Genomic DNA, 27,335 nt, shown 5'->3' on the forward strand with positions numbered 1-27,335 from the left:
CCCAAAAGGTGTTCAGTAGGGATAAGATCAGAGCTCTATAGCAGGTCACTCGAAATCTTCCTCTCCAAAGCATGTAAACTGGATCTTCAAGGAGCTCACTTTGTGCACAGGGGAATTGCCATGCTGGAACAGGTTTTGGGATTCCAAGCTTAAGTGAATGCAAAATTTTACTGTCGTGCATCTGAAGACGTACAAATGAAGTTCAAGTAAAAGTCTCCCAAAATGGAAATCCTTCAGTAAAGTACAGATACGCGAAATTGCTACTTAAGTTCAGTAAAAAAAAATTACATTTACATTTACTTCCTGTCCACCTCTGGTAAGAGGAGATAATGTAGCAAGTAGGTTGGTAGATTTCGTTCCTCATTGGTGTCTTTCTGCAGATCTTGACTTTTTAGTGTCCTTTTTTATCCAAAAGTGGAATTTTTTTTGACTAACACTCGGTGGCAGCTTATTCATGGAGGTCAAATGAGGCTTTTTGCCATTTATACGTTTCGCTTGAAATAGTAATTAGCTCTTTTGAGTGACCAACAATGAAAAACACCCACTTCCTCATTCAACTGCTATTATTACTTCTCATCCTAATAAGATTGGTTTCTATTTGCTGCGGTCCTCCACTCATCTGGGAAGACGTTCCACCAGATTTTAGAGTGTGCATGTGGAGATTTGTGCTCGTTCAGGCTCTCACAAGGGTGCAAGGTCAGAGCTCTAAAGCAGGAAATCTTCTCAGCAATTCATACCGATACACAGAGAATGGCTGTATATTATGGGCTATTTTGTGATTCACGACATATAATCCTAATCAGTGCTTTTATCTTGTTCTTGTGTCCGAAAACTACAAAATATGGCCAAAAAAAAACAATTTCACAGGACGGGAATGTTTATGCGTTTGATTAAATGCCACAATTTAGCGAGCGTACAGCTTCCTGCGAGGCAGCAGAAAACCTCCGGGGCGCATGCCGAAAATTAACGTGGGCTTTAATAGAAAAGGCTTTAATTAAAAAGTCCCAGGGAGTAAATTGGCCATTAGAGCTTGTGTGTTACTGTAAAGAGCCAAACTGAGAGACTGAACTCCCTGCTCCAGGTGCATTCTGGGTAAATGCCCTGTGCCTTGTATAGCAATAAATATTTAAAATTGTACAGGGATGTACACGGAATTGGCTTCACATACAGAGTAACTGCTACAGTGGGAACTACTTGCGTTTGATATCGGCGTGGTCTGTTTAGCAACCGATTCTGGTGGATGCTATTTCTTTGCGTACGCATCGAAAACACGGAGACGTTTATTGTTTGTCCAGGACGTGTTAACTTCCATGAACTTTCGTCTCCAAGAAAATTGTTGCGAGCCAAACGCACAGAAATGTACTATAGAAAAGTGCATGAGTACGTCCTTTCAGAAACATGCTTCTCTCGCTGCCGTACCCACATGCGTACTGGAGATGACTACATGCAGCGTGTTGCTCTTGCTAATTGGGGTCACCTCTTCAGAGAGGCGAGGGAACACTAAGCACACACGCTCTCATTATTTTTTTTCTCCCCCACCACCCACCCCAGTTTCTTTCTTTTCACTCTTCACAGCTTCTCTCTGGGATTTGAAAGGATGGAAATTCATGCCCTTTTTTTCTTTTTTTTTGTTGATGTTTTTTTTTTTTTCGTTTTTTTAAAGGCCAGGGTTATTGTGCAGCCTTTTCTATCATTTCGAGTTGAAACAAAACAAAAAAAGATTACAGCAGCTCATCCCCTGAAAAAAGATTTCTCAAAAGGCCATCAGGTGCTTGTTAGCGACCATGATGATGTTCTGCAAAGGACGACTCACTCTGCTCATCTCGTATTCACTGTACAAGGCTCTCGATCTGAAGGTCACGTCTCTGTCCATGTCCAGCAGGAGGCTCTGATGGTGTTCAGCATGGATCCTGCTTCCTGCTGTGTCTGATAGAGGTCTTTTTCTATCTCTGTTTGCTATATCGGCACCTATGAATGTCCAAGCCTGTTACTTTGAAGCGTCAAATAAACTCCCACGGCGTCCTTCGGCCAGTCTCTTTTAATTAAAGCTGAAATCACCAACAGGTTCAGATATTGTTTACCTGCTTTCCAATCTCACTCCCTACTAGCATCAAGGTCTGAGGGAGGCCCCATGCTTCACTTCTCCTTTTTACAGGATCCTGGTCCCCAGATTACCAGCAAGAAAACACCCACTAGGCTTTTCTCTGCAAGGTCCTACTCTTCTTTCCTTATATACGATTTATCTTGAGCTGCCTTGGCACAGGGCCCAGAGATCACAGCCACTTATCATGCTTAGTTTGCTCCAAAAACTCGTACACAACCCTTAGAACAAAAGGTTATATTGAGTACATTGTACAAGAAAGAAACCCCCAAAAACACTATGTGCACATCAATGCATCAGTTCATTTGTCTAGATTTCTTTACCCTTATTGCTGGCCAGATTTCAGTTTAACAACTGTGCCAACACATGATAGTACAATAGTAAAAAAATAAATACATTTGTTCATTTACATCTGTCTATATTGGTGCACTTACGAGGTGGTATCAAAAAGTTTCAAGACTAGCGCACCAGAGATCCACTTGCTTTCGCAAAATGTCCTCTCTTAGACACCATTAAACATGCCAGTATAACTCGTTATTGACGTACAAGGTCGAAAAAGACGATGCTGAAAATGTCAAAAAAGACTATGAGCATTCACTCATTGAGGTTGCAGACCCGACTTGCCTTTTTCGGTCATGGAGATGATTGGCTCTAGCACTTTGAAGACTGTTGCTTCGTCTCAGGGTCGTACCCGTACACAGAAGTTTTTGTCTCAGTAATGCTCCTCAACATGAAGGACTGCTCATCCATGGCGCACTGATGAAGTTATTGGCAGACTTTAAAGTTTTTTTTTTCTTTCTGCTCCGGGGTCAGCAGCCCGGGGCCGAACTTGGCAGCAACACGGCGCGAGTGGTCAGAATAGCACCAGTTGCACAGCTCTCCATGTACACAGGACTTATGAAGATCGCTGCTCCCTGTGACTGTGCGAGCAGCCTTGTGCTGCTTCTGTTGGCGTGTTATTAAACTAGTCTGGAAACATTTTTATACCACCTTGTAAACTAGGTTAGATTCAAACCTTTCACACAGTCAAGTTCCAGGCAACAAATCACTTGTGACTGGCAGCACATTGGACCTTCATTAGCTGATTTGTCCCTTCCAGTCCTGCTAATGAGGTAGCTGGGTAATTTCTTGATGAATAATAAGATAATGAAATATTTATTTATGGGTGGATAAAAACAAGGGATGACTAATAGAAAGTAGGGTATCAAAGTAGGGTGGAAATAGTGGGGGGTGTCATCCCATGCTCTTGTGCCTGGTTTCTTCTGGATTCTCTGTTCTCTGGTTTGTTCTGCCTCCTGGAGGTATCCACGAGGCTTCATCATGGCTACAGTGACCTTTGGAAAATAAGCTTTGGGTTTTATTTATACAATTCTGTGTATTAATTATATCTTTTTGATGAGAAACCTCTACCCCATAGCCAGAACATGTCTTCAAAATGCGAGATGGTTCTTATATACAGGGATGGACCTAGCCAGACTGAAATTTTTGCAAATAACCTTCCATTTATGTTTTGCTGTTCATTTCTAAGGCAGAGTATTACATTTGACAGCTGTACACATGCTGTAAACTGTCATTCATTGTCTTCCTGTCATGTTTCAGTGTTCATAGGGTATGACTTTACTCAGCCATGTGCCACTGTCAAGTCACCTGTCCACTGTGAATTGATGACTTGTGTACACGAGACAGACACCGGCTCTTCATCACGAAGCGGTATCGGCCACATCAATCCCCCACACACCTGAGACACGTCCCTGTTGTCCGAGGTTGTTCCGGTCACACCGACAGTCGGGTTGGCAGCGGATCCTCATTTAGAGATGATGTCTGACACGGGGAGGAATAATAATGGATGAGTTTATGCTAATGGAGGTATGATGAATGTAAAGGAGATTAGCACCGAGGATTCTGTTGTACTCAAACAGACTCTCGTATAAAGCAGCAAGGTCATGTAATGGAACATTGGATGTTCATTCCCGTTCAGTCGGGTGCCAAATAATTGCGGAATGGATTATTGATGAACTAATTAGCTGTGGAAGTACATTTTGGTGAACAGATTGGCTATAACAGATCTCATTAGCACTTTCCGAGGCCAACTTGGCATCGATAGGAATATGCCGGAGAGAAAGGTGTGCGCTTCCTGGATCTTCTCCAGGGTCTGTGTGCCTGGTATGTAAATTAAAGCACTCAATAAAGCTGTCGAGGAAACACTGGCATCCCAATCATTTTGCCAAAGTCTGGATTCTTATCGGGTAGGTTGAGAAAACACGTCGTTGTTTGGATGCATTTTTCGGCCACTTATTCCGTATATCAGAATATTGCGCTCCAGTCAGTAAATGACAAATCAAATTTAAAGAATTTTGATTGATCACAAGATAAGCCAACTCATCCAGTGGCACGATGCTTTGTTAAAGTGAATATATATATATATATATATATATATATATATATATATATATATATATATATATATATATATATATATATATATATATTTGTATTTTTTTTAAAAACAGGATAACTTTGCTCCATCGCACCACCCCGATTATTTTATCATAACGGCACAACACAACTGTGTTTCGTTCCCTACATAATCTAAGGTTTGCATTAAAATTTAAAGGACACAAGGTTATCGGGTCGCATGTGCTCCTGAGAATTTCCAGGACATTATAGATAAAGGTGAATAGAGGTCACTTATCATTTTTCTTTCTCATCACCCCATTCCTTCTCAGTCTCTCTGCATGCCCTCCACGTGCTCCTTTTTTTCTTTTTTTATTTCCAGCCTAATGAGCCCCTCTGCATCCTGTAAGCACAAACTTTTCTTTTCCCCCCAGCCAGAGCAGCGCTATTATGAAATCAGTGCATGCAGGAAATGTCTCTTTATTGACACCAGTGAAAATTTAAACTCAGCTAATGTCCACATTGGAATCTTGCCTGTAGCAGATGCTCCGCCGTCATAAACGTGGCCGCGCATGCAAAAGAGCCGGCTATGCTAATTAGCTTTAGCATTTATTTATTTATTTATTTATTTTTTAATTGAGCTGCTCATTTCCTTGTGCACTTCTCCACCAGAGTGTGTAATGATAGCTTAAGGCTAGTGGTGTGTTAGCGGAGCTACGAGCGGTTGTTGATGCAGCTCGGCGTGGTTTTAGGCTAGTGGATACGCTTTGCAGTTCTCACATAATATTTAATCTTTAAAAGTTTTTTTTTCTTTTTTAAATATCTATATTACTAATGCTAATAGCGCTTCTTTGTGTACATTTGAACATTTCGCTATCTACCATTTTCCTCGCGGTGGTTGAGATAGGAGGAAGTGTCTTGGCGGCAGTAGATGGAGTGTGTGGGGTCTGTGTCAATTACCCCATCTTGAAAATATAACTGCTTACTCAGATTTAATGTGTCAGGTCTTTCCAAACAGGGGAATGATCCAGCTGTGTTATAGTGATAACAAGATTGGATTATTTTACTGACCCAGTTATATGAATCTTATTCTTAAAAATGTAGTTTTTCATTCCTTTGGTCAGAAATAAAATAAAATGTTACCTCAGATCACCCAATATGTCTACATACACAAACTCTGGCGACAGTTCCAATAATTTATATATGTATTCAGAACTGCATAGCGTATTTGGAAGAGGCTCGAGAACAAAGGATGAGATGAAATGCACCATTCCGTTTCCTGTGTAATGCGCTGCAGAGTGTCTATGGGAGTCACGTGATAAAAGAACGAGGGAACTTTGATTAAAAGGGGTAAACTACTCCATTCTGTTCCCTGTACACAACCTACGGAGATTTTGCGATCCTTTGCTAATGCGTGTCCAGTACAACATGAAAGATTCACTCTTTGTTACGACTCGTTAACTCATTTGCCAATGTCCGTCTGTCTATAAGTGTCGATAAATAACTGATTATCTAAAGACAAAAAAGCATTCCAGAGACCTTGTTTTGATCATGTTGATCATATTTTTCAGGTTATTGGTACTAATCGACTGTTGCAGCATTCCTTCAAACACTTCTCTGGATCTGTAGAAACCTGTAGGACCAGTACACATGAACTCAATGGGCTCCTGATAAGTATAACACACATCATATGCTCTCCTGCACAGATGTTGAAATGATGACTGTATTCACTACAAAACATTTCCCCACCAGATGGATATTTGGCTTAAATGTAAGCATGCATGGCTAAGTGATGATTGTTTAAATGTTTTTAAACTTATAGGTCTCGAAACTGGTAGTCAACCCCTTCCATCTGATCAGACTCCAGAAATACAGTACTTAGTTGTATCAACTTCTGCTTTTAGTTATTAATTGTATATTTTTTTGTTTCCCAGAGGTAACTCTGAACACGGTGATGGAGCTCCACAGAACGAAGTGCTAAAAGAGGTTTGAGAGCAGCCGCTGTCTGCGCTACAGCATAGATCCTTTCATTAAAGAGAGAACACTAGGGACACGCGCTGATGAGGATGGATGTCTGGCCGGCAGGCAGGACGAGAGCTTCTCAACTAACCTCCAAAACATGCCCGGAGTGTCAAGAGCAATCTCGTGTCGACTCGAGTAGGTATATTGATCAATAAATTGTGGGTTTCTGCACCCTGGCTTTTGACAGTGAATAAGCATCTCTTTCTTAGTCTCTGTCTTCCGAGACCTCGGAGCAAATCGTTCAAACAAGCCGATACCACTAGAGCATCAAAAATGCACTATGACATAAATATGCATCGTAATGTGCACTTTATTCACGTAGCTCCCTTTGTGTCTGTACGTCAATAATCCGTCATGAACACACCACAAACCCAGAAATGCGTACAATGGACAGTGCAGATAACATTAGCCTCATCCTACTGAGATTGTTAGCATGCGGATGATGAGGGGGAACAAAATTCCCGACTGGAAAAATAGGGAGAAAAACCGTGTCGAAAAAAGTGTAATGTAATAAAGATGCAGAAATGTTGCTGACGTTTTTGATATATTTTTGCACCGAGCTCGCGGGCCGTCCTGATTAACTCGAAGTAAATCATTTGCAATTCCCTTGAACGCGTTTTCTCCGCGCTCTTAGACTTTTCGCTCCGGTCATAAATAATACAAAACTGTTCGACGCTTGAATGCAATCTCTGTGAAGTTAGCGCTATTAATACTAATCAGCCGACTTCTCTCTCGCCGCATGTTCCTCGTCTTGTTTACGTGGCGATGCGTTTACTTGCTGCCTTTTGCACTTTTTTTTTTTTTTTTTTATCGTAAGCCCTTGAAAACTTCGAGAGGTTTAATGAGGTTTAAACTCTTAACTTGGAGGCCAGTATCCTCACTGGGAGGTTCTTTAGAAGTTCTTTATGTCCACACACAATTTAGGAGATCCTGAGCAGGAACCTAGTGTCATCTTTAATCAGATAGAAAAGAAGTTTCAAAAAGTTCTTCACTCATAGACCCAGAGGAAGCCATTGGCCATTGTCAACTTTATGCGAACAAGTTAATAGGGCAACCCTGTTTCTGAACATCACCCTCCAGCCAGGACCAGATGGACCACCATTTAAGCTTTAAAAGAAAAACTCGAAAAGTCCATGAGAGCTTGATATATATTCTCTTCATAGACAATTATTACTAATTTTATTATCTTGTATATATAATTATGGTTATTCTCCTCATGACTAACAAAGAATGTGTTTCCTCAGGGAACATGAGTAAACCTGCGCTAATTTCCTGAAAGAAAAGAAGAAAACCAGGAAAAGTAAGTGAAATGTTTTTGCATGTTTAAATTTTTTTCCACAAGTCAGAAAAAGGGGGAAGAATTCATCATAATTATAACAAACAAAAATATACATTCTGTAAAATATCACTAAGGAAGGAAGTGAGGAAGGAGAAGCAGGGAAGTGAGGAAGGAAGGAAGGAAGGAGAGGAAGGAAGGAAGGAGAGGAAGAAGGAAGAAAGGAAAAGCAGGGAAGTGAGGGAAGGAAGGAAGGAGCAAGGAGGGAAGGAAGGAGAAACAGGGAAGTGAGGATTAAGGAAGAAAGGAAGGGATGAGTAAAAGAATAGAAAGAAGCACAGTCCTCACATTCTGCCCTCCTTTCTTTGTTTCCTCCTTCTCCTCTTCCTTTCTTTGTACCAGGGAATGAAGGGAAGGAATGGAGGAAAAAAGGACAGCATAAAGATAGGTATATAAGTAAGTAAGTACCAAATATCCCAGGATAGGAGGTGTGGCCTCTGCATGAATCACCCTTAGTGAATACTTCTGTCCTCCATATTTATCAGCCCCGTTTGAGTAGGCGTGTCTCATGTGCGGGTTGGTGATAGTGGCGGATGCGTCCCCAATGTGTTCCTCAGTCCCACTGAAAGATGCATATCCTCCCAGACTTCACTATCGCAACAACCCTACATCAATTTACTTGGAATCATTACAAGGTGAAAGTGTTTGTACTCTCTAGAGAGGCTGACTGCTATACTTGCAGTTAAAATATCTCTCACACACACACACACAGGACACACACAGGACACACACACACCGTCTCGCACCTCGTCCCTCTGTGTCCCTGAGAGTGACCATAACAAGCTGTCCTCTAATGTTTACCTGTTCTCTCTCTCTGTCTGGTAACATCTCATCACATCCTGCCCTTCAGCCTTCTCTGACAGTCCCGGTGAGATTCGCTTCCAGAGATTAGCTGATGAAGCTGTGTGTGTTTGTGGACGTGTGTGTGTGTGTGTGTGTGTGTGTGTGTGTGTGTGTGTGTGTGTGTGTGTTAAGCATCAAGGCTCTATCCGTTATAACACACTGTGTATGCTGTCTCTGTACCAGCCACCGTTTAAAATTCCAAACGGCGTCTATACTAATGAATGGCCTCTGCTTTCCGGGGCTCTCGTGGCTGTCATGGAGAATAGCGCGGAGGTGAAGGGAGTGCAGGGACGGAGGGAACCTTACAGACAGGGATACACATCTAAACACCAGCCTCGTTCTTGCATCATCTCATCCATGAAGCAGGAGCACGAATCAGCTTCGGCTTTCTTAAAGCTACAACGTGCTACATCTTGAAAATCTCTTGGAGCTTGGCCTCAGTTTTCTGTGTACATAAAGTCTATATTTGCTTATTGTGTTTCGGTGATCAGTAATGTGCAAAATGACTGTAAAGGAACAAGGAGAGATGTTGTAATCATGTGGATAAAAAAAAGAGAGACTCCTGACTTACTTCCACAGCCATGTGTGGTTCTTCTCCAAGCTGCTACCACACACACTTGGAGGCATATGATTGGATAAAATGTCTTTTGGATGTGGAAACCTGAGATTATCCCATCATTTGAACCTGTTCCAGCATGACAATGCAACATTGCAAAAAACTAGCTCCGTAAAAAGATATGGGTTGGAGTGGAACTTCTCCTGCTATATAGCCTATCTCCATTAAATCTATTGGAACATCTTCCCAGAAGAGTGAAGTTGTTTATTTCAGCAGTTGGAGACTAAATGTGAAATGGGATGTCAAAAAGAAGCACGTACCAATCTTATGGTCAGATGTCCACAAGCTAGTCTACAAAGTGTACACAGATCAGTCATAACATCGTAGCATTAGTGAATTGAATAACACTGATTATCTCGTCATCATGGCACCTGCTGGTGGGTGGATATATTAATTAGGCAGCAACATTTTGTCCCCAAAGTTGACGTGTTAAAAGCAGGAAAAAACGGGCAAGCATTGCCAAATTGTGATGTCTAGACGACTGGGTCAGAGCATCTCCAAAACTGCAGCTCTTGTGGGATGTGTCTGGTCTGCATTGGTCGGAATCTATTGGAAGTGTTCCAAGAAGGGAACAGTGGTATACCGGCGACAGGGTAGTGGGCGGCCGACAGGGTAGTGGGCGGCCAAGGCACGTGGGGTGCGAAGGCTGGTCCGTGTGGTCCGATCCAACAGACGAGCTCCTGTAGCTCAAACTGCTGAAGAGGTTTATGATGATGATGCTTGACGGGTCACGACTTTGGCAGCAGAAAAGGACACAATATTAGGCAGATGGTCACAACGTTATGCCTGATCGGTGTACATTTGATGAAAGGGTAATTTGCAATCTATGAGAATGCTTAAGGAATTTGCTTAAGGCACATTTGTTATGGACTATGAAGTTAGAACGAGTATAATTTGCCTTTAAAATCCAGCAGAACAATTCATGTCATCTCATCAACGTTTCTCACTATTGTCCAACAACAGGAGCCAGAAGCCTATTTAACTCGACAGTCTAATTGAAACGCCTTAATTCATTATGCGAGACGGCCGTCAACCGTGTCCGATAGAAGATTGCAATATCAAATGTCTCCCTTACTAAAATCAAGCTTTTTGTCCGTTTCCAAACGAGTCAGGGGATGGCTGGGAGAAATGAGATCCCTTATAACAGCCGTCAGAACCTGAACGTGTCCGTTCCTTTTTCAAAGCAGGTGCCCGGGATGACCTTCATTCTTTTCCACTCACTGTGACTTTGCTATAGGGATCGAATTCACTGCTACTGTTGACCTTGACAGCCTCTCTTTTGTGATTTGGCATTTGAATTTTTCTCATAAAGACAGGATTTATTCACCTAATAAAGTATGCACTCTTAAAGAAAAATCCCATCGAGTGAAATTTACACGTCCGATTTTTTTAGACACTTCCACACTTTTTTGCAGCAAGTATGTGGTTGGTGAGCTGAGCAACCATGAACTGTTCTGGGGACATTATTGTGAACTTTCACTTTTTTATATGTGTATTTACCTCAATATACTCGTCATTAAACATCGTATCAAGCATTATGGTTTTATAGAGACAAAGCCATCGAAAAGAAGGCGCCAAAATGTAGCTAATCAGCCGAACCGGTCACGTTTCCTGTCTGAAGGGTTTCCTGTGAGTCTCTAAAGTGAGCATAGCTTGTCCAAGCTGCTTTCCTAAAAATTATTACTCATTTGTCCTCAAAAGACATTTGTCTCAGTACCACAATTTCTACATAACACATTCCAGGTCCTGCTCTGCCTCTGAGGCTTTTTCTTGCAAGATACTGGCAAAACAAGCAGCCTATGGCACCTAGTGGGACTGAGGGGGGAAAAAAGAGAAGGATACCTAATTGTGTGAGTAGAGAAAGCATCTGGGATTTTGTTTTTACATGCACCAGACACATTGTGTTACCTGTGTTGCTGTAACTGTTATATTTGGGCCATATTTAGAGCAGAGCTAAACAGGTGTAATTGGGATTTTAAGGCCACAAATCCTCAGATGTAATTAAGTGCTACTCCGAAGTTAAACAGGAGTTGGCCTGAAAGAGGAATCGTTTTTCATCTGCACCGCTTTTAGGCCTCAAGCATGTTGGCATGACATTGGCTCGAACCTATTTAGGAGTTGAATTTATGGTGGATAAATAAAGCGAAGCAGTTCGAAGCGGTTCGACGTTCGAAGCAAACACTGTGCAAGAAATGATTCCAGCCACCAAGAACTCAAAACCTTTTATGACAATGTCACACTTATTGATATCATCTTTGCTGTCAGCTTTTACTCTACTGCGGCTTTTCGAATTTAAGTTCAGAATATATTGGAGCTTCACACAAGTGGGTACGATGTTGGACTTACACCTTACATCACTCTGGATAGTCGCATCTACCAAATATCACAAATGTCACCATATCACCCCTAGGGTACTTTGAGATGGTCTAATTTAACCTCTGTTGAGGTAAAAACAAAAAGCAGTCCTAGATGAAGTGCGATTTAATGGGCTCACTACACAAAAGGTATAACAAATATGAATATTTAAATAAATTTAAATATTCATATTTAAAGCATTGATTTGTGCCAAATTTACAACTAGGACTATTTTCACAGCTATACTTTTTTACTGTTCGATATCATCTAAATTTTGGGGTCCAAACCAAGTGTTGAGTAAAGGCTATTTGTGATGTGCATGTGATTAAAAAAAAAACAAAATTCCCCCGTTTTTTTCATTTGAAATCAATATGGAAAGATTTGAAACAAACTTTTTTCACGTGGTAATTATTGGGTTTTGTTTGTAGAATTTTGAAGAATATAATGAATTTAATCCATTTTGGAATAAAGCAGTAGCATAGCAAAAATGTGGAAGCGCTGTGAAAACTTTCCAGGTGCCCTGTGTGCGTTGTCACGATACAGCTGGATATTTTATTGTTCATAAACTTGTAAAAATAAATAAATAAATAAAATCTATAAAATAAAATTCATTACATTTATCAGTTGCATCTCATTGACGATAAAGGCATCTATAAGAGCTACTTATGCTTATCCTATTAAACTCTATAAAGCCTTGTGGACTTTAAGGAACAGCTCAGCAATGCAGAACCTGAAGTGCGTTCTGCGTGGTTTTTATTTTTTTGTAACAACCTGAAACCAGACCTGATTGCACCAGATGGGAGTGATGAGGCGAAATCAGGGTTGATGTTTTTGATGCGTGTCTGTGCAGCGGCGTTCCCCGGAGTGTTTGCGGTGCAACAGAGCGAAGTGTGGAGGTTAGCTCCCAGGCTGGTCTGTCAGATTGATTCAATTCACTGTTACAGCAATCACCCAAAATGCATGCTGGCAAATTTACTTGTGTGTACCTGCACTTGTACTTCTGTGATTATATTTGTATATCTGTCAGGATAATGAATTTGGGTCATGCGGTGTACAGATATTACTGCAATTGCACACATCGGGAGTTGGACCTCAGACATCAGTACGGACTTCAGTGCTAGCATCACATGCTAAATACATTTAGTTTATTGCATAGCAATATTCTAAACAACGAACCTAGAGAAGCTAAACAAATGAAAATGAGACAGGTGAACACAATCCGGTAGCAACAGAGGGATAATTCTCGAGCTGTGACAGAGACGTGAGTAGAGGAAAACTAAGGGAATTTGACAGAAGAGTATAAAGAACGTGAAACAAACGGACTAACTACACAAGTGATGCACAAATAGGGCGTTTTGAATAATCAGAAAGTGCATGACACAAGCCTATATATACGAAAACATTGTTTTCCGAGTGTAAATCCTAATGTAACTTCTGGTACAGTTTATTAATTCCTATTCCTAGTAGTGCTTTTAATACCGGTGTCAGATACATGTACAAATTTTCAATTATCATTTGAATCCATTTTTTTTTTTGTTTCGCGAAACGAAAAGTCACAAAGATGCCGTTTGACAGCAGTTGACTGAGAGCAAAACTTTAGAGCGAAATGTGCTGACAAATAAAAGCGCTAAACACTTAAACCGCACACACACCCCTTACACACAGAGCGCTACACCAGCTGCAGTAATAAACAGCCTCATATATATTTTTTATTGATTCTGTCATTGTGCTCTTGTAAAAGAACCCACTTTTCTTTATTGAATTCTTGTTGTGCAACGCTTTTGACTGCGCACTAGAGACCTCGAACAATTATTGCCCAACCTTCACTGTATTAAAAAAAAACCCAAAACACATAAATATACTGAATAGAATATCATTCAAAAGTTTGGAATCGGCGTTTAAACCAGTGTATGAGCGACGCTTATAAAAATGATTGTCGATTGCAATCATTTGTGCTGTGAAATGATTGAAGATTTGATCATGAGATTTGTCAAATGAATGTCACACACATTTGGAGAGAGGATTTATTAGTTTTTCCCTTGCGAAATTTTGTTCGATGATTTTGTTGAGGTGGGAGCTCGGTGGTTATGGATTTAGACTTTGGTTCGGGAGGTTGCGAGTTCAAAGCTTCCACTGCAAGGTCCTGATATCTCAACAGTTTAGTTGTGTAACTGGAAATAATGTGTACCTGATCATTTTAAGTCGCTCTGGATAAGGGCGCCTGGCAAATACAAAAAATATATACGGGTAGTCCCCGAAATAAGATGTGCAGCAACCCCCCGCTTTACCGTGGTTCGAATCTCGCACCCCGGCTTTATCACGGAATTGCATCTGCCACATAAATAATTAGTTTGGCTGATTTTCCCAGTCTCTCGTGGAGAGCACGTGGGAATAAATTACTTTGGTCTTTATGATCCTCATGTAGAATGTTTAAACTTATTGGAACATGTATTTGAAATGGGAAATGTGTATGTATAATAGAACCCCTAGTCCAATATATCTAGTTTACAACATATTGAAACCTGGAATATGTTGGAATAAGTGTAAACATCTTACATCATATGCATCAAAGTAATTTATTAGAATCTTTTGTTTTTAATTCCCACTGACATACTGTATATTAAAACAATACACAGTCAACAAAGAAACAGCAAATCGACAGGAAAGTTCTGAAACAAATGTTAATGTTGAATTAATGACGCTCTTGTGACCTGCTTTTAAACATGAAACCCCTAGCAAGTTTCACTGATTGTGTGTATGTGTGTCTGATCTATGAGCCTGAGGTCGACATGAGATCCTCAACATGCTTATGACGCCTTCCAGCTGGAAAAGAATTCAAATATACGTCTTTTTTTTTCTTTTCTTTTTTTTGTTTTTTTAATAAGAGTCCCCACAGGCCGTACACCATGCAGGAACTCATTCAGGCTTGAAAAATACCGCTTCAGCTGATTTTTTCCTGTTGCCCTTTGGGTAATGACTGATCGGATTTCCTTAGCGTGTGTGTGTGTGTGTGTGTGTGTGTGTGTGTGTGTGTGTGTATGTAAGGTGTAATGGTGTAAAAACTACACTCTGGAAGAAATATACATTAAAGCAGTATATATTGAATTATAATATGTGTATGTGTACTATAATAGAGAGTTATTGCTTTTTTAACTTACAATTTGGACATCTGTTTGCAAACTGTTGGGGTGTGTGTGTGTGTGTGTGTATATATATATATATATATATATATATATATATATATATATATATATATATATATATATAATCACACACACACCCAGGCACTGGCTTTAGAAGGATTAACACTGAAGCGTGTTGAATTTTCCCATGGCTTGTTAATGGAGTTCATTGTATCCTTTTGTTTTTCCTGGTCTAACACAGGGGATTTGGCTCATGAAGGCCTTGCTAATCCACCGGCGTGTGTTCATTTGCAAGCAGGGAGTTCTAAATTGCAAACTAAAAATGGCATGTTATTTCAGTGACGTCCAGTCGAGTGGCTTTGTCATTCCAGCCAAATTCACTACAGTACACAATAAAACCTCCAGAACCAAGGTTCTCAGTGAAACGACAATTAACACAAGATAAAATAAACAAATCCGAACAAGTAGATCTATACACAGCACGTTACATTAAGTGGTTATGTGCAACAGCACAACACGAACATTGGAACAATGCAGCAAAAAGTCTATATTGCGCTTTTCACAATAGACATTGTCTCAAAGCAGCTTTACAGAACTTAAGAATTAAAGTGAATTATGTGCATTTTTTCTGACGATGAAGCCTTGGGTAACAGTGGCAAGGAAAACCTCCCTAGATGTTATGAGGAAGAAACCTTGCCAACATTGGCAGATTTGAGGTGCTGCGATTTTAAACTCATGACCTTCAAATCCAACAACTTCTGAGCTACCACTTCCCTGACTATTTACTTCCCCGATGTCTTTTTGAAAAGAATAAACTACATTACAAAAAGGTATCATCATTTTCCATCAAGTGTAGGCTAATATTGTGCAGGAGCAAATATGTTTAGCTAGCTTATATAAAACCTCTTCCCCTTATGCAATAAACCAAACTTTTCCGGATAAATATAATTGCTCAGAGGAATAACACTAAATTCAAGATCCCATTTGCTAAATTGTAACTCCAGCATATATCAGGACATGTACAAGGTGGTATTAAAACAGATTGCTATTCCGAACACGTCTGTTACCATGGTTGCGATTTCAACATGGAGCAACTGTAAAATTCTGTGTGAAAACGGGCAAATCTGCTATTGTCACATTTGACATGACCTCCGTTTGACATACGGCGATGCCATGACCAGTCATTCAATGTGTTTTGAGAGATCCGGAAGATCTTCAAAGAACTCAACCACCGATAATGTCGAAACCATTCAGCAACTCATGCATGATGATCGTCGGAGAACGATCCATGTGATCTCACTTACACACCCACCCTAATCACCAGATTTGGCTCTGGCAGACTTCGCCCTCTTCCTGAAGATTAAGATCAAATTCGAAGGTCGCCGTTTTTACACATTTGCGGCGTTCCAACGCAAACCGCACGTTCTGAAAAGACGACGTCCAGGACACGTTCCAGAAGTGGCAAAAACGCTGGGAGGCTCTGTATTGCTGTGCAAGGGGACTATTTTGAAGGCGATAGTGCGCAAACGTAGATAAGTAAAGTACTTTCTTATAAACAGAGCGAGTCTCAAAACCTTTTGATACCACCTCGTATTTAATTATGATATATTATTTGTAGCTTGCTAGACGACAAGCAAATGTTGCGTAGGTGCATGTCTTTAATGTCCAATAGAGATTGATCTTAAACCTACACAGATTATGATATTGTTATTGGATAGGTATTTGTACACACTAGCTTGCCACCCCAGTGGGCTTATTGTAAAAGGTCTGGCTACACCCGTTCTGATACCGCTAATATTTACTCCAATATCGACTCTCTTTAATTCCTTATAAGCTACACTTTAATTCTGATGTTCCAAAACAAAAGGATAGATTAGTTAAACCCTCACAACAGTATATAACTAACAACCTGCTACAGGACAGGCCTGGAAGGTGTTTTCTGTTTTATAAAACCTACCGGCAATACGTAAATAACATTTTTACATGGCAAATCATCCTGAGCGAACGGCTTGAGATTTACAACGTGTCTGGCAGATCAATACTGAGCTCCGAGCGAGGTGGTAGATTCTATTCAATCTGCCACCGGTTACAGCTGATCCGCCTCGTAAAACACAACAGCGGCGTTGTGCTGTCATTACTTGAGCCTGGCGCTTCTAAACACCGCAGCAGGCTTCAATTCATGAATCTGGTTGGTCAAGATGCATCAAATCGTTTTCTGGAACTTTGTCTAAAATGTGAGAAAATGTTGGGATCCAAAGTTTTGGTGTTCATCAAAAGCCAAAATGAAACAATTTTAATAATATGCACTACAGACTGAAATTCTTAGCCTAAAGACCAGTTCTGATTTTAAGAATTATGAGTAAAAAATGAACATAGACATTGCTATGTCATTGTTAGCAGTAGTGACAGCCTAGGTGTTGTGTTAAGAGCACATTGAGGCTTTTTATCTTTGCCTCTCTCAGATCATTGTCCTTCCTGTCTCGTTCACATTCCAGCCGGTCAGGATTACAGGCAGGATTATAAACCATGACAGAATCAGCAAGTAGTGAAAGGAAGCAGTGGTAAGCGCTTAGCTTTCACAGCATGCTAGCATTCATAACAGCCCTCTGTGCTTTCATTAAAGCTTCACTGAGTGCTTCTGACACGTGAAACTGCCACGGTGAGATGAGAAATAATGGGTGTCTGCTTTCATGACCGCGTCAAAAGATTTAAAACTTAGCACGGAGATTGGGCAGCGAGGGGAAAATGGAGGCGTGTTGTGAGGCCAAACTGGGATTCTTGTTCACCCGAGTCAACATGGCTGCCTTGCGAGTTTATTAATATAGTTTGGACACGAGCCTGCCGTGAATGGAACGAATAGTTTAATACAAGCTTTTATTACTTTCGAGGAGTTTAAATATCATATCGTGTTTACCTCCAGATTTTGTAAAAGGTCTGCCGCAGCTTTGCTAAGTCCCCCGTGGAATCTCACAACTGAAGTCTGAGGAAACGAAGCCTCTTTTCTAATTAACCCCTGATTCATTTGCATTCCCTTCCATGCAGGTGAAAGAGTGTGTCTGCATTTTCTTAATAAAGAGTCATGGAGGGTTTTTTTCTGAAGGAGTAAAAAAAAAAAGAAAAAAGACTATCTCTTTCTTTTCCTTCTCCATATTTATTCTTTCTCATTTTTCTCTCCACAGGTTCCGATTCAGGTGCGCCTATGGTTTGGATCAGTGGCTCCGGAGTGATTATAAAGCCTCCTGTGAGAGGTTCAGCCCCCATGCAATTAAATCGTGCTGTTGGCTTATAAATGAGGAAATCGTCAGAGTCTGGTGAGAGACGTGCTGTTAGTAAAACACTTGTTGTGTGGTTGATTGGATTATTCACATTCGATAGTGTTACATGAAACGATTACTAATATGACTTTTGAAATAATCATGTTTGAGGGTTTTATTACTTAGTCATACCAATGGTCTTGTGTTTTTTTTACTTTTCAAACACATCACTGTGCAATTCATTGCTGTCCCCTTTTAGCAAAGTGAAACACTGCTAAATAAATCCATCCTGTCGCTGTGAGTCTCACCGTATCAGTCCCTTAACATCATCCACCGCCTCAGGAATTCTGATGATGTGATTATTAAAATTCTTTCTCCAACCATCTGGTAATGCATCTCTTGCGTACTTAATTAGACCAGGTCCTCCGGGTGTTTAAAGATCAAGTCTCCAGCAAACAGACCGACGAAGGATGTCGTACTATCAATAGTCTTTTACAGAGAATCTGAACTCCAAGTTTAAACTGAAAAGACACAAAGGAATGGACAGGAAATGATTCCCCATCAGCCTGCTCTCATTGCTTTTTGTGGACTTCAATAGGACGAGCATGAAAAGGTCTTCTCAAACACTACCGGTTTATGTACATTTTCCCTCAAAATGGGACCAGACTTTAGATCACCATGATTCAAGACTAAAGAACAGCTACAACCTTGACCCCCCCCCACCCTGCTTTTGGACTGCAATGGAGACCATATTAGCATATTGCTGCTCACACATGGAGTAAATATGCCATCTCCAGACTCCACGACTGCTTTAAATCCCCACACTGACAAATATCTTGGAAAGCAACAAGGGACAGCATAAATGAATGTACGGTCTACAGCAAATCCAGATTTGTGGATGTTGTCCCAGCAATCAATGTAATTTCCCAACCAGAAATCATAGGTAAAAGGACTGCCTACAAGAAATCCAGATGTAACCTATAAAAGGCTAGCAGATATTGCAAAGCAGACTTCAATGACAGTGTAGACAGACAATCCCAGCTCTAAGTAGTGTGTGCACCAAACCCAGGAAAAACACTAAGCCTGGGTTTGCTCCTTAAGATCAAAATATTCTAAACTTGCTTAAATACAGGCAATTCTTTTCTTGCTGTGAAAATATGTGCTGACCATTGCATTTGATCAGAGCCTCATGTAACAGCAGGACCTGAAGGCATCCATGGACAGGTCCTGACAGATTGTGCTGGCCATTTAGCAGTTGTTTTCACTCTCTTTGAGTCGGACCATCATCGCCACTTGCTTCAAGCTGACCATGCTCACAACTGTCCCTAAGAAAACTGCAGTCTCCTGTCTGAACACCTACCACTCTTGTCCAATACCATATCGGCTCATCTGTACCAGAGACTTTGGACCCCTCCCAGTTTGCTTACTGCGTTAACGGTTCTGACCATGTCATTCCAAAGGCATTGTAGGCATATATGGAGAAAAGAGATTCTTATTAGGAACTGCTGTTAATTGATTAGAGCTTTGCATTCAATATCATCCCTAACAGACTCATAGTTAATCTGAATGATCTGGGACTTAACAGTCACCTGTATAACTGGACTGGTCAGTACTGGTCAGGATCCATGCTCCCCCTCAACACTGGTGCACCACATATGGATGTAGGCTTTAGACCTCTCTAGTAGTCCTTGTTCACCTGCACCAAACAGCATAGCTTCATCATCCTCTTCAAATTGGTTGAAAATACAACCACCCTGGGATTCTACAGATATGACATTTTGCAGAGATGAGGTTAGAGAACTTTCAACATGATGTGATGAAACAGCCTCTGTTTGAATGTCAGCAAGACCTAGGAGATGATCATGGATTACAGTAAGTCACATTGATGGGATCACGCTCTTATCCAGATCAGTGGGGTGGAGTTGGAGAGGGTGAACTACAAGTTCCATGGTGTCCTCATCTCTAGGTATCTGGCTACGCTATTTTGTGTTTTGTGTATTTGTTCTACACAGTCTTGTGTTGTCTTGCATTGTTTGCGCCAGGTTGCACATGATGCACTTTATGTGGCGAGGACACTTACTAGTCTTCAACCCTGTGTTTTCTGTTAAGTAGCTTTATGTTGTTAAATGTAGCACCAGGGTTCTGGAGGAACGTTCTCATTTCACTGTGTACTGTGTCACCTATATATGGTTGAAAAGACAATAAAAGCTAGTTGACTTGATCTCTCCTAGATCCTCCACATAGATGCAATAGCGAGAGGGGACCTGTTGGTGTCTCTACTCTACCAAACTTGGCCTGTAGTTTCAGCACTACACCCTGCACTCACCCTGTTCACTACCTGTTTGTGGCAGGTAGTGTCTTCTGGCAGATTCGAGCATGAACAAACTGAGGAAATGTTTTTATCTTATCTGACTAATTAACGATTAGTAGTAGTGACACAAGGACACTTGGATATTCACTATTCAGGTGGACTATTTATTTTACTTGTATTGACTTATTTAATAACCCAAGCCATTTTTCACAACATTATATCAACCAGTCATATCTAATAAGAATGAATATGAGCCTCGTCCGGAGCATTTCAGCGGCTAGTGTACACAGTGTAACTATGCAAATGACAAATAAATGACTCTTGACTCTTGAACCATTAAATATCATTGCACAGCGATAATTAAGAGCTGAAGTGGCTACATTTTGTTTTACACCAGAGCTTGTTATTGCCACTTGGGTCTCACGCCATTGATTCATACAAAAGAGAATACGGAGACTATATTTTATTAGCAATCATAGTTGGCTGTATTTCCAATACACAGATAACACACTCGGAATTCAACCTGGAGGGGCCCAAGGGTGAGTTCTGTTAGGAGAACCAGCTGCCTATCTAGTCTATTTTAGCATTTGCCTATTATGTTTAAACTATAATACACCAGTCAGACCTTTCCAACATCATTTTGTAGTGGTGGGCATCTTCTTTTCCCCAGTTTTGCCTGAGCTGCTCAGCAGAACTGATCGATTCCAGCACATGTAAAGGAATTCCTAACACTACAATGTAAACTTGGTAGTTTAAAGAAAGAATAAACATCCTGAAGAAGGAGGAATGTGCACATGAAACGAGTGCAAATCCCTGCAGAACTCATAATCTTAAAATCTGGCTTTTTGTAATGAACTAAATACTTGACTTTTTTGTTTTGTGCTCTGGATTCTTGCTAGAAGAGTTTCATTCTTTTTCTCCTTTCTCATTTATTCTTCTTTCATTGATCAGTTTTTTAGTCTTTGGTGAAACCCATTGAAAATCTTTGCTTGAGCCTCATAGCGACCGCAATCATCCAGTTACTGACCTCAGCTCTAAAACATAGCTGACTACTTAATCTCCACAGGTTCTCCTCGATACGTTACATACAGACACGGGTAGAGATTGTCTTTCCAAAATAGGAACGCAAGCTCCTGAAATCATGAACAGACAAATATAGTGTTAGACCAGAAAGACTTCCAAGAACGCTACATAGAAATACGCAGCCAAACGAGGAGCAAAAGCTGTCAGTGTGGTGCGAGAAAGAGATTCAGCTGATCCGCTGAAGTGAACAGAATAGAAGACGGATGCTGTAATATGCTGTCTGCGGTTGCAGTCCACCAGGAGCTTCTTTATCTGATGTTCCAGCCTCAGGCTGAAAGGAATGTGTGTCATCAAACTTCAAAACAGCTGTAAGATTGATTATATCAGCACAACCTCTGTGTGTGGCAGTGTGTTTAAGCTTAATGTATGAAGCATGTGGTTGCAGTATTTTTATTTCTTTTTGTTTGTTTCTGTCCATCTTAGGTTTTAAAAAGAAGAGTCAGGAATTTGCCTTGGGCGCTTTTCACATGGTTCATTACTTCTCTACCATGTGCCGTGAGTGGGAAATGGAAGCTCATATAGGCTTTACTACTTGAAGGATAAAGGAAATGCTGGTGCATCAGTCAAAACAAAAACAAGGCAAGATTTGAAAAGTCATGGCTGCATTAGACATATGAGGTATTAAATTGAACACCATATTTGCCTCCATAATGTTACATATATACTGCATACAGTTTGTTTCTTCACTAGTTGGAGATTTCTTTCTGATCTTGCATTCCAGTTCCTCCCAAAGCAGTTCAATAGGATTCAGGTGCAGTGACTGGGCAGGCCATTTAATGAGCCAGATGCCACTGATGTAAATAAAAGATTAGCTTTTCACAAACACTGTATATGTAATATTGTGATATAGAAACATTTACTCCTTAAAATCTACTGTGCATTATTAACAATATGTTTTGCAACATCTTGCTGATCCTGACAAATGCGCAATAATAGCTTCAAAGTAAACGCGTGTTGATTAAGGATCCTGCTTTCCGTACTTTCTCTGGAGGCTTTGGAAAGCTTGGGGTGCACCTTCATGCAGCAAGCTGCATGATTTAACCTGCTGCTGTAGCACCGTTGCAATTTGGGTCGAACAGATGCTGGGTTTAATGGAGCGCCCTGGCCAGTCTTCTCCTTCCCAAAAGTCTTCAAATGAGCTCTGCAGGTAATGTAGCATGGACGGAAATGCTTCTGCTTCCTGCTTCTGAAAGGAAATATGTTGTAAGGCAAAACATGCAAAACATATGCTCCTATGCACGTGCCCTTGCCATGAAAAACCCTCGTCATTGCACTTCCAAATGGATCAGAAAGAAACCCGACAGAATTCAATGCTACCAATTTTATCGTGTGGAATTGTAGAGTATATGATGCATATTTTTGCACTCAAATACATAATGATTTAACTTGTATTAAAGTTACACACTGTGCCTTTCCCTCAAACATTTCTATATATAATTTACAGTTTATTCTACTAGTTTTGGTAATACTGGTTGTTCCAGGGCTGATTAAGGGGAGTCACAGCAGTACTTATGCAACCAGGAAATTTCTTATTTGTGAGATTTTTGCAGCCCCATTTCATTATTAAAGATCTACTTTGTGTAAATGTGTCACATATAATCCCAATTAAAACCATTTCAGTTTTCATAGTAAATGAAGTTCAAGGAGGTGAATACTTCTGCAAGGCACTGCATGGATAAAATAAGAATTGAGACGTCAGATTTGTGTATGGTGATACGATTGAGTCATTTATAGTGCATAAATAATTGCCTTTGAAAGAGTACTGATTTTTGTAATTCAGATTTTGCTTGAAGCTGGAACAGGAGATGTGTAGATTAACGTTCAGCCCAGTCCACCACGCCAATGTTTCTCTATGCCTTAAGAAGAGAGCAGGTAGGTACTGTCAGCACACGCTCAGTACCCTGAACGGCCCATTTATCATTCAAGGGCTGGTATGATACTATTATTTATAATGAGTTCTCCAGGACACAGTGATCTTCAGGATAGAGCACTGTGCACATTCTGGTTTCTCAGTAATAATATAACATGTTGAATTGTTGTCTAATTAGTTTTAATGAAGTAGGAAAGAGGGAGAGGAAAGACTTTTAATAGCTGCTACTCCATAAGCAGCTTCATTGCCAAATTATGCGAAAGGAGAACAATCAATTAGTCAAATAAATAAGAAAGGCCTTAATCATTGCAGATTCACCACCATGCTTTTATCACTGGTAAAAAAAAAATGTGTTTGTTGAAGATGTTGTGCCAGCAGTGAGCGGGTAGAGGTGGAGGGCGGAGCCGGACAGAATGAGCGGTAAGAAACACCAGCAGCTGATGAGACTAATAAGTGCATTTGGTTTCATCCAGCGACGCCAATTAAGAGGAGCGAGACACCAGCCTCAGGGAGAGACACCAAGCAGAGACAAGCGGGAGAATCGGCGAATGGTGACTAAGCACGGGCAGGCGCCGGAGAAAGACTACTGCCCAGCGAGTGCACTTGGGCGGATGCTAGTAAAAGGTGTGCCAGTCTGTGTGGAAAATCGGGCGAGCACTGAGGAGAGAAAGAGCGATGATCCGCGAGTGAGACGGGCGGACATCAAAGAGAAAAGGCGCCCAGAACCGCGAGTGTGTGCGTGAGCCCCAGCGTGTGTTCTGGATAGGAAAGCACCAGGTGAAAATTAAAGTAAATAAAGAAAGCTCTGCTTGGTGAACTTAGTTTGTCTCTTTTTCTTTGCCACGGAGGGAGCAGGAGCAGGCCAAGGAGGAGTGCTGCAGCCGACGCTGAGCGAGATGGGACCAGTGGCGAAAATGGCCACTCCACCATCTGCCACGCCTCTCCTGGGACGTCCAGATGCTGCTGTACCCAGGGACAGGCAGCTTCTCTCCCTCTCTTCCATTCCTCCTCTCCTTCTCCACTGACCATCCCCACCCATTCACCAGCTCCTCTGAATCTGGGAGCACTTTCCACCACCTTCTGCCTCTTATGCCCGGTGGGCATTGTGGGGGTATGTGCCAGCAGTGTGCGAGTGGAGGGTGGAGCCGTACGGAAAGTTTGGTAAGAAACACCTGTGGCAGATGAGACTAATCAGTGCAATCTGTTTCAGTCCGGTGACGCCAATAAAGAGGAGAGAGACACCAATCTCCGGAGAGAAAGCCACCAAGCAAAGATGAGAGGAAAGGCAGCCGAATGGCAACTGAGTGCAGACAGGCACCAGTGAAAGAAGGTAAATGGACTCGTGTGGATGCCCTGTTTGTTTATTTACACCAAACCTGAAAAAAAGCAAAAACACAGAAGAAGGAAATTCTCTAAAAGAACAGGAGATATGTTAGCAGACTGCCACACTGTCACAATGCAAGCTAAATTGTTTTGGGTTTGTTTTTCAAGCTTGGAGACTTATTCTGAGTGAAAGGAATACTAACCACCAACATGGTTACCATTCTATACTTCAACACCATGCAAATCCGGCTGGACTGCGGCTCACTGAAACCGACCTCATCATCCAACAAGACAATGAGCCGAATCGTACATTTAAGCTCTGCAAATGTTATTTAGAGATCAGTCATCTGGAGTGTTATTTTCATGGAATTACCTGCCCAGTCACCGCACCTAAATCCTATTGAACTGATCTGAGAAATCCTCAACTAGTGAAAAAAACAATTGGCAAGTTTTACAAGAGGCATCACTGTATTTCAGCTGAATGTTTGGAGAAACAACCTGTCCGAATGCTAAGAGTGTGTAAATCTGTTTTTCATGCTAGGGGAGGATTTTTTCAATGGAAATAAAGTAGAACATCTGGACATTTATGTAGTTGTTTAGTTGCATTATCGAGGTTGTTGCATAGAAACAAAAGTAACATCAAAAAACCATAAATAACCTTTTCCACCCTTCAGTGCTTCTAGAAATCCCTTTATTGCTCCAAAATTACCTAAAGGTTATCGACATTTGAAATTAGCCTTTAAAATAAAGAAAAAACAAAGTCAGATTAATTGGCTTTCTCGCGTCATGTCATGCATATTTTAAACACCTTTCACTCACCAGTTGTGAAGCCTGAAGCTGTAACCATAGCTTTCATCTGGAGATCAAGGCGAAGAAAAGTGACCTTCATGTCAGTATTGAATCAATGATTGAATGAATGAATGAATGAATGAATGAATGAATGAATGAATAATTTGGAGCAATGAGCAGTTGCATGGCCTGTTGTGAGAAACAGCACGGTTAAATCGACTGATATCAGGGGAAAGAGAAGGATATCCAAGTTGTAAACAGGACGTGCTGGTTGAGTGCTAGACATTCTTTCCTGGTAACTGGAATGTTGCATTATTACATCTGTGGACATTTAAAAAGTGATTGTTTTAAGCTTTTTACAAGTATATTAACCTTCTACTGCTAGGAGTTCACCTTGAGATGTATTCAGTCTCAAAGTCTGTACCGGATATACAGCTGGGTAGTATAACGTCCTGAAAGTTTAGCATGACCAAGGCAGAGTATGTTTGCTGACACTACCTACAGCTACTGACTTGCCTAATTTACAGTACAGACCAAAAGTTTGGACACACTTTCTCATTCAAAGAGTTTTCTTTATTTTCATGACTATGAAAATTGTAGATTCACACTGAAGGCATCAAAACTATGAATTAACACATGTGGAATTATATAGAATTATATACATAACAAAAAAGTGTAAAACAACTGAAAAATGTCATATTCTAGGTTCTTCAAAGTAGCCACCTTTTGCTTTGATTACTGCTTTGCACACTCTTGGCATTCTCTTGATGAGCTTCAAGAGGTAGTCACCTGAAATGGTCTTCCAACAGTCATAAAGGAGTTCCCCGAGAGATGTTTGGCACTTGTTGGCCCTTTTGCCTTCACTCTGCGGTCCAGCTCACCCCTAAACCATCTCGATTGGGTTCAGGTCCGGTGACTGTGGAGGCCAGGTCATCTGGCGCAGCACCCCATCACTCTCCTTCTTGGTCAAATAGCCCTTGATGCCTTCAGTGTGACTCTACAATTTTCATAGTCATGAAAATAAAGAAAACTCTTTGAATCAGAAGGTGTGTCCAAACCTTTGGTCTGTACTGTATACAATATATAACACACACCTCGATCACCACAAAATGCTGCTAAAACTTAAATACCATGGAAGCGAATAAAGGAATACCAGTATGTGGGATTCCAAAAAGGAATAATTGACAAGTATTTAGTTTGACTGTACTTGGCTAGGCTTACATTTATGTTCACGCTTACCTCAAGCTCGCTTTGCAAAATTGGCATCCCAAATTGACCTCCTTTACCTAGTCATGACTGGATCCATTCTCCTCCACCCCTACCATGCCTCCTCTTCTTTTTTTTAGTACACATAGAAATTCCTAACTGCCATTCAGCTTGCTCTATTTATTTCCCTCTAGTGCATTCTGAAGACCTTCCATACTAACAGCACAGCCTGATGATGGGGGAGGTTGTAGCTCATTGGTTAAGGCAGGAAGGTCACAAGTTTAAATCCCAGCAACGCCCAGCTGCCACTGTTGGGCCCTTAAGCAAGGCCCTTAACCCTAAGCTGTTAAGTTGCGAGTTGCTCTGGATAAGGGCACCTGACAAATGCTATAAAGATAAATGACATTTTATTATTCTATTCTAACTGTACATTATACACTCTACACATATGCCATAATTAGGTTTATTAGATCCATTAGGCACATTGTGATTTGTATAGCTCTTTTAAGATTGCTGAAATCGTACAGCCGTTAGAAGTCATATTGGCTTGAAATTAATTATTTACCGTTTTTTAAGAAAGATTGTTTGCAAGTGGACAAATAAGCAAATGTTTTATACAGTGTACAGGATCTTTACAGGACGCAGCTGCACCACTTGGTTTCACCCTTTCCAGAGTGTTCCGCATGCTC

General features: G+C 40.9%; 1 protein-coding gene across 17 annotated transcripts in view; it reads left to right on the forward strand.

Annotated features, from left to right (window-relative positions):
• LOC124378499 (serine/arginine repetitive matrix protein 2-like) overlaps nt 1–25,959 on the forward strand; it is a 50,724-nt gene extending 24,765 nt beyond the window's left edge. For 5 of the 17 annotated variants that reach the window (XM_046838173.1, XM_046838178.1, XM_046838176.1 and 2 more), the window contains 5 exons: nt 6,067–6,652; nt 7,762–7,817; nt 17,990–18,121; nt 21,882–24,439; nt 24,539–25,959. The gene's annotated coding sequence lies outside the window, so the exon portion shown is untranslated. Of the gene's footprint in view, nt 1–6,066; nt 6,657–7,761; nt 7,818–17,989; nt 18,122–18,323; nt 20,104–21,881; nt 24,440–24,538 lie in introns of those variants that run through there. The other 12 variants (XM_046838177.1, XM_046838184.1, XM_046838185.1 and 9 more) reach the window with 12 other exon arrangements.
• Nucleotides 25,960–27,335: the final 1,376 nt, after the last annotated feature.

The sequence above is a fragment of the Silurus meridionalis genome, chromosome 24, assembly GCF_014805685.1.
Source record: "Silurus meridionalis isolate SWU-2019-XX chromosome 24, ASM1480568v1, whole genome shotgun sequence".
Classification (NCBI taxonomy): Eukaryota; Metazoa; Chordata; class Actinopteri; order Siluriformes; family Siluridae; genus Silurus; species Silurus meridionalis.